This window comes from Neophocaena asiaeorientalis, unplaced genomic scaffold (genome assembly GCF_003031525.2).
Source record: "Neophocaena asiaeorientalis asiaeorientalis breed wild unplaced genomic scaffold, Neophocaena_asiaeorientalis_V1.1 scaffold78, whole genome shotgun sequence".
Taxonomy (NCBI): domain Eukaryota; kingdom Metazoa; phylum Chordata; class Mammalia; order Artiodactyla; family Phocoenidae; genus Neophocaena; species Neophocaena asiaeorientalis.
Window position 1 is genome coordinate 13,867,429 of NW_020175018.1, and position 8,875 is coordinate 13,876,303.

Here is an 8,875-nt window from a genome sequence, read left to right on the forward strand (position 1 = left end):
TCCCACCCTCCCACCCGGCCAGCCACCTGCTGGAACTACTGAAGCCGCAATACAGAAAGGGCGGGTCCCCCACCTTGTGCAGCCGAGGTGAGTCCAGGGTCCTTAGGCCTGGGGCACCCCGCCCCTCATTCCTTCACCAAGAGGTGGAACCGTGTGGTGTCTGATCTCAGGCAAACAAGGTTCAGGCCCCAGCTCTGCCACCTTCAAGCCGCAGGGCCCTGGCCAAGCTTCTTCATCTCTCCGTGCCTTCATTTTCTTGTCTATAAAATGGGGAGAAAAACCGTACCTCCCTCACAGGGCCAGAGTGAGGAGTCAGCAGATTCCCGCCCGGCACAAACGGTTGAGCTGGTGTGCACAGCGTGTGGTAAGTGCTCAGTTAACGGCAGCCCCTCGACGGCTCCTGCCCTGAGCCGGGCCTGGGGGTCGTGCCAGGTGAAGGGCAGAGGCCTGCGTTTGGAAGCCAAGGCCCTGTTTTCTTTCTGCCCCAAAACGCACATCCATCTCCCTTCAGAATCCCCTTGGTGTGGGATGGGCGGTCATCCCTTGGGGTGGGAGCTCCGTGAGGCCAGGAACCACGGCTATCTTTTTCACTTTGTGGGCCCCGCACAGGCCTGGAGCCCGTGAACAAATGAGGAATGCTGAATGAGTGAGTGAGTGAGTGAATGAATGAGGCCAGAATCCATCTGTCTCCCAAGGCAGCATCCCAAGAGAAGCCCATGTTGGCTCCAACCTCTGTGGGGTCACCAGCCCAACAGCGGAGGTTGCCAGTATTGCCAACGGTTCGGAGGCTTCTAAGAGTCTCTTGACAAAAGGATCAAAGGAAGCAGATGAGAGAAGGGCAGGAAATGGCTGCTGGTGGGGTGGGGATGCAGAGCCACCCCAGGCCGGGATGAAAGAGGCACAGGAAAAGGACACAGATGGACCAGCCATGGGGTGGGGGTGGGGGGGTAAAGGACAGGATGTGGACAGAGGGTCTCAGCCACTTCCCTTTGCACAGAGGATGAACTCGATGGGTTTTCTCCTCCGTGCAGGACCCTCCTTTCTGCCCCCAGCCAGCAGCATCCAGCCCTGGTCCTGGTACCCAGAGAATACCCAGAAAATGTTTGCTGAATCACCGTGTGCATGCATGCATGAATGATTGAATGGATGAATGAATGAAAGCTTTTGTCAGCTCTCCCTGAGCTTTCCAGTAGTCAAGGAGAGTGGGTCAGTCCGGGAAATTTTGACACAAAAGTGCAGAGCAAACCCCTTGTTGTTTCAAGAGAACATTAACAGTAGTTACGACTAGCCAATATTTTATAATAACTATAAATGGAGTATAACTTTTTGTGTGTGTGTGTGGTACGCGGGCCTCTCACTGCTGTGGCCCCTCCCGTTGCGGAGCACAGGCTCCGGACGCGCAGGCTCAGCGGCCACGGCTCACGGGCCCAGCCGCTCCACGGCACGTGGGATCTTCCCAGACCGGGGCACGAACCCGCGTCCCCCGCATCGGCAGGCGGACTCCCAACCACTGCGCCACCAGGGGAGCCCGGAGTATAACTTTTAAAAATTGTGAGTCGCTGTACTGGACATATGCCACTTTTTTTTTTTTTCATATGCCACTTTTATATAATGTTGTACATCAACTACATTTCAAGAAAAAAAAAAAAAAACCACAACAACAATAGCTATTATTCCAGCCAGCGCTTACTAAGCAGTTACTATGTGTTAGGAGCTCAGTATCTCTGCATTATCTCCCCACGATCTCAGTGACTCCTTTTGCCATACTCTATGAAGTGTTGTTAGTTTCCAGATGAGGAAACTGAAACTCCAGAAGAAGCAGGGAGGAGGTGGGAGTGGAAAAAATAAAAAAGACGCAGGATCCTGTTCTGAGCCACCAGCAAGTCAATGACAGAACTGAAATTAAAATTAGTCTTTCAAAGTCTCTGAACTCTGCTCTTTATTTATTTATTTATGGCTGCGCTGGGTCTTCGTTGCTGCACGCGGGCCTTCTCTAGTTGCGGTGAGCCGGGGCTACTCTTTGTTGCGGTGCACGGACTTCTCATTGCGTTGGAATGAGCAGCGTTCCACCTGCTCTTGTTGCAGAGCGCGGTCTCTAGGTGCGCGGGCTTCAGTAGTTGTGGCACGCAGCCTCAGTACTTGTGGCGCACGGGCTTAGTTGCTCCGCAGCATGTGGGATCTTCCCAGACCAGGGATCGAACCCGTGTCCCCTGCGTTGGCAGGTGGATTCTTAACCACTGCACCACCAGGGAAGTCCCTGAACTCTGCTCTTAAATACACATTCTTAGGCTGGCAGCAAAACGCCCTCTTCGCTCATCCAGCCATTCATTCATTTACTCATTCACTCATTCCGCAAACAATTACTAGACTCCTCACCATGCTGCCACACCCTGTGCTGGGCACTAGGGCTGTGCCAGTGAATGAAATATGCACACTCCCTGCTGGCTCAGGACTCCTCGTCTGGAGGGCAGTGCTTCACCCAACAATGACTGCATCATGATTTGGAAAGTGCTGGGAAGGAGAAAGCTGGAATGCAATGCAAAGCCAGCTGACACGCAGGGGACCTGCCCAATCTGGGGGCCTCGGAAAACGCTTAGCGTGCAGACTGCGGGATGGGAGGGCATCACCAGCAGGGAGGTGTGGACAGGTGGGGGGCAGGCAAAGTGTGGAACGGATGGAAGAAAATAATAGTCATAATCCTGGTCTGAGTAGGCACCGTTCATTGAGCTCCTCCTCTCCACAAGCACCTTGCATGGATTATTTTATACATCTTTACGGTAAGATGGAGAGATGGATGCCCTTCTCATCCCCACTGATTGGAGAGATCGGCTCACACAGCTGCTAAGACACAGAGCCAGGACCGATCTGATCCGGGGCTCTCAGCTCCTGAGCGTGGACCCAGCCTCTGCAGAAGACAGCCTCCTGATCCGTGGCTGGGGGTGAGCTGGACCCGCGGGGGCACAGTGACCATCGGAGGTCGTGCTCCCCGTCCTGTGTCGCCTACCAGCCCCCCTTGGGCTGAGAAGGGCTTCGTGTCCAGAGCACAGTATTTAGGCAGGAAATGTCTCTAAGCTCGAACCAGCCAGTGCCGCATTCAGAGGGTGTGGAACGAAGACACCTGCCAGGTCTTCCGCCCGGGCTTTGAGAGCCCGAGTGCCGCAAGGTGGACCCCAGCCTCCAGCCCTGGGCCGGCAGAGGTTGCCATGCTCCGTTGAGGCAGCCGTGCAGCAGAGCTGCAAGGCCCCCAGTGTCACCCACCTCTCCATGTCCCCAAGCCCTGAAGACAAGGCCACTTTCCTGTTCTTTCTTTGAAAGCAAAGAGGAGGCCTGAGATACTCCCCAGCCTGGGCTGTGGGTCCTGAGGGGTTGGGTGGAGGATTGCTGTCTCCCAGTGCTTCTCTCCATCACCTAGAGGATGCAGGGCATGGGACCCCTGCAGGGAGGCCCCCACGAGGCAGCCAGAGCAGTTCCAGGGCTTGGTTCTCAGCGGGTCTCTGCATCCCTTGGGAAAGTGCAAAGCGCTCACCTGTGACACCAGTGATAGCGCATATTTCTTGAGCACCAGCCACGTACCTGGCCCTGTGCTGAGTGCTTCCCCCAGAGTACCTCCCTGAATCCTACGTGGCAGAGGCTGCTGGCTGCTGCCCAGTATCCATTCTGCCATCTCCCTCTAGTAACAGAAAACCCTCTCCCGGGTTTTACTGAGGCACAGGGCTGCCAGGCTAAATACTACATTTCCCAGTCTCCCTTGCAGCTAGTCATGGTCATGTGATCAGTTATGGCCAATGGGATACAAGAGAGGTGATCTATGCACTGTCCAGCTCTCCCTTAAAAGGGAGGAGCGGTCTCCACCTCCCGGGTCCCCCCCAACACACACACGAAAGAATGGGAAGGGGGAGGTGGTGGCCATCTTCCACCTTGTGGATGGAGGCAATCCCCGATGGGATAGAAGAGACAGAGAGAGAGCCCAGCCCCTGGACCGGCTCCCAGCACAGAGCCCCCTAGACTGACACGTTAGGCTCCTCTCTCCTTCAGCTGCTGTTCCCTGGGTTCTGCTAGAGCAGCCGGGCTGCATCCTAACAGGAGACACGGAGGGTCCCAGAGGGAGGGCCACGTCCGCCGGAGAGTGGTGAAGCCAAGATCTGAACTCAGTACAGGAAAGGGTTGACCCGGAGCCTGCGCTCAAAGCTGCTGGGCTGGACATACTCCTGCACGTAGCAGGTGCTCAGTACCTTGATTTTCAGGCAGATAGATGAATAAATGAATGGGGGGCTTTCTAGGGAGGATCTAACACTGGAAGAACTGATTGCTCTGGGCCCTAAATACTGGTCAGTTTCCCTGATAGGCGCCTCAGCACTTACTTCTAATCTCTATGCCCAAAGATGGTCACGGTGGCAGTGTCCTCCAGTTTATAAAGAGCTGCTTCACATTCACTGTCACCTTTAACCGTGACCCCCTCCTGTGAGGTCAGCGGGGAAGCATCGTTATTATCCCCATTACAGGTGAGCAAACAATCCCCGCACACGTCACCTGCACATGGTAACCACTTGCCACGTGGCAGGTCTTCTCATTCCCTTAACAATGTTTTCTTATTAATATGCTACCACTAATAACTTTTAAAATATCACTTTTAAAGAGGAGTAGGATGTGGGAGTGCATAGGAGAAGCCCACGTGGAGGATTGAGACGTCTCTTCCTCTCTTCGATACCCGTTTCCCCTGGTATAAAATGAGGGCATTGGAGGAGATGGTCCCCTCTCCCTATTCCCATGCCGGTTTCTGCTGCTGTTGTACCCCTGGGGTTGGGAGTGGCCAGGCTCCCTGGCCACTGAGGGCAGAAGCAGCCCCACAGTGGGAGGGCAGCATGTTTCTTCTTGGATCTCTGCTGGCATCTCCCAGCTCACTTCCTGAGCCTGGCTCCGAGTCCTGGGTCACATGTCAGCTCTCAGTGTCCTCATCTGTAAAATGGGAATGATAGTAACTAAGTAAGGACATTGCGTGTATGACTGTCATGTCAATTATACAGGTTTATATATAAAGTGTTTAGCATAGAGTCTGTCTCAGTCAGTGCTCAGTTCATGCTATGGGTATTACGGTTATTGATTGTCAGTTATCACTACTATTATTATTAATCACTATCACGAAGAGATAATGAGCATTTACAGATGACTGCAAGAGAAAGTAGCACACCTTAATGTCAAAGAAATGGCAGCTCTGCCGGAAGGCCAAGGGCTGGGGGCCTTGTTCCGTGCCCTTGGGTGCCTCTCCAGCGTCTGTGGGTTCCCAGTCTGGGCACCTTAACCTGTGGCTACCTTCTGTCTCTGTTAATTTTTCCCATCTGCCCCGCTTGGGCAGGTCAGTTATGTTAAGAACGGAAATTCCCAAAGTCTCAACATTGAAAAAGATCTCAAGGTTGCCTCAGCCAATCCTTTTCCTGAGTCATGGCTCTGTACATACACACACACATATGCCCTACTTGTCCTTGAATACCTCCCCAGGTGGGGCACTCACTACCTACAAGTCTGCCCTGACAATTAGACAGTTTATCTTGTGAGGCGAAACAGACCCCTCTGGGTGACCTCCCTTAGTTCTGCCTTCTGGGTCTTCCCAGAATAAGTCCACACCCTCTGCCCCAACTAGCTCCTCAGGCACCAGGAACAGAGGCCACTAAATCAGCTCCTCCCCACCTGACACCTCCCCAGTGCCTTGATCACCCTACTGGAGCAGGAGAAGGTTAGGCTGTGTTTGCACAGAGCACTGGCCCGGGGTTGCGGGGTGGGGGTGGGTGGGAATCACATGATACGGTCCTGCAGATAGCTCAGGGAGCCATGCTGGCCGGCAGTGCCAGCCTGCCTGCCTACCGCCAGCCCTGGTTCCCTCCTCTTGCTGGCCTGGCCCTTTCCCTTTTGTACCAGAACTGCAGGCAGAGAAATGGCAAAGATTTGCCCGAAGCAAATACATCAAATCCTTCTGCGAACACCCATTCCCCAGAACACTGACTCCAAAGAGACCAGGGAGAAGAGGCCTGCTTGATTAGATTTCTCTGGGGTCTGCCACCTAATTTTGTTACACATCTTAGCCTGAGATCCCCGTAGTGACTGTAGCGTGTTTGATTTCTCCAAGCCACTCATAGACAGTGTATAAATTCTCATCTAAGGATTTTCTCACGAGACCCCTGTAAATTACTGAGGCCAGCGGTCCTGCAGACGGCTCTCCTATTCCAACCTCCTCGTTCCCCAGTGCTTTGTCCCTCTGCAAGTCACCTTGCCTCCCCTGGCCTCAGCTTCTCCATCTGCAAAATGGGGACAATAATTGTCCCTACTTCTTAGGGCTTTTGTGAGTGTCCAATCAGGTCAACGATCTGAAGCCTAAGATCCAGTGCCAGGCACACAATAGGTCTTTAGTAAGTGTTAGAAACAATTAGCTCTCAGCTGGAAGGTGAGCTTGGTGCACGGGTAAAACTGTCCAGAGTTAGGGGAGATCACGGGTAAAACTGTCCAGAGTTAGGGGAGATGAATCCCCTTTGTGAGAGGAGCTTGGTCGAGACACAGCATTTTGTGCTTTCTGGCCCCTGGGTCAGTGAGTCTCAAACTTTACTGAGCTTGAGATGCACCTGAGGGAGTTTTAAAATGCAGAGTGCTGGGCCGTGTGCTCAGAGAGCCTGATTCAGTAGGTCTGGAGGGACCCAGGAATCTGCAATTTAACAACCTCTCCTCTGTCCCTAACACCTCGTCCCCTCCCTGAGCTGGGAACAGACGTTACCACTAAATTCACTTTGACAGCCTGCACTGTGCCGACAGCTGGAAATACTTTGCCGAAGGAGAAGGAACCAGCCCCTGCCCCGGGAGCTTACCACCTAACAGCGGGTGTTCCTTGGCGTCAGTTGAGAAGCCTGGGTTCTGGAATGAGCAGGTACAGCTGTGGGAATGGAAAGGTTAGAAGAGACCTACTTCCTGGTACTGTGTGGCTGTTGTCACAAGACAGAACGTCTCCTAGGCTGGAGCCCCTGGGCATGAAGGCCTTGGGACGGAGGGCACGGGCTGGTCTGGAGGCAAAGGCTGCTTTCCTTGACCTTGCCTGGGCTGGACCCATGGTGGGGACAGGTGAGATATGACACAGAGTAGATGAGGCAGTAAGATGGTGAGTGCACTGAAGCAGTTCAGGGTGTTGCCTGGAGCATAAGACCTGGGCTGGAATCCCAGCTGCGGTGTTCTTTTCAGCTGTGTGACCTTGGGCCAGCGACTTCCCTCTCTTAAGCTTTGTTTCCACCTCTGCGAAGGAATAATTGTGTCCCCCACCTACAGTAGCAATTTACCAAGAAGCTAATGAAGCTTCAGGTTCAGGGACTCTTGTCAAGGCCCCGGGCTTAACTGTGTATTCATAACTTTGCATTTTTTTTCTTAAACAGGGTCCCCAAGATTGTAAAAGCTTCAGGCCCCACAAAACCTGGATCTGTCCAGGTCCACCTGATACAGCTGCTGTAAGATTTGGTGAGAAGACAGTAAACCCCTTGGCAAGCCTGAGTCTGAAAACAGAAGCCTCCTTAGCTCCTGAGCCTTGGAAAGAAAACATACTGACACACTGAACAGGGGAGTCTGAGCCCCATGCCTATTCTGACAGTCCCTTGTCCCCATGGCCTCAGGGCTCCAAACCTTCCCAGCCCAGATGGGAAGCAGGGAGGAGCAGATCGGAAGGAGAATGGGGGACATGGGGAAGGGAAGAGGCTTTGGAGGAGGGAAGGATGTGGGGAGAAAGCGGATTCCACTGAGGCGCACGCGGACCCCTCTAGCTGCCTTATGCACTAGCCTTTGAAGGGCCAGGCTAGTAAGAAGCCTGCCAGAGGTGAGAGCCCTGGGCAGAGGCCTTGGCTTTGACTTGGCTTTGATAATGACCTTTCAGTGTCTGAAAGCAGGGAAAGATGCAGGTTCTCCAGGACCCACAGATGGGGACAGGGGAGAGGGAAGGATATTGGGGGCCTTGGCATATTCCCCTCAATGTGAAGAGAGGACCCCACACACACCCCACTCTGTGCCAGGCCCTGCCCAAGTGCCCCATTTTACTGAAACCTCACACCACCTCCTTCAATTCCTCATTCTGCTCTTCTCCATCCAGCAGATGAGGAAGTGGAGACGCAGAGAGGGCAAGTCCCTTGCCAAAGGGCACACAGTTGGAGAGAATACAGTACAAACCAGGAATTGGACCCAGCTCTAACTCCAAATTCCTGCCCTTAACCCTCTCCTGCCACCCGCCACACTAGGCTCTGAGCACAGTGGCATGTACTGGGCTCGCAATAAACATGGGAATGAATGAAGTAAGAAAGGAAAGAATTCACAGGCCGGGCTCTTCCCACGCCACCCACCCCATCCCCAGCCAGCTCTTTCCAACCCAAGCCTCCCGCTCTCCACCCCTCTCCCCAATCTAATTGGGTGGTATCTCAGCTATCTTGCTTCTGCGGATTCCCTCGCGCTCCTCCTGGAGCCCACCCCGAGGCAGCTTTCTCACAACAGCACCCCCGGCGTGGGGACGCCTGCCGACCCCCGAGGCCCAGCGGGAGAGCCGCGACCTCCCGGGTGGTGGTCTCCGCAGCCGCTCTCCCCCTCCCCGGCCTTACCCGCCCCTCCCCTTCCCGGGGCAGCTGAATAATGGATTCGCCCATAAATAATTGATCAGTGTTGCGGGCGCGCCCTCTGCCCCCAGGGTGCGGGGGTTCCCCAGCAGGGTTACGGGAGCCGGGCTGGGCTGGGGGGACGGGGACCACGGAGCTGAGCGGGTCCGGGGGCGCAGTTTCGCTCTGCGGGCCTTTCTCTTTCTCTCTCGCTCCCTCGCGCCGGCTTTTTCCCTTTTTCTTTTCTCCTTTTTTTCTTTCCTGGAGCGGAG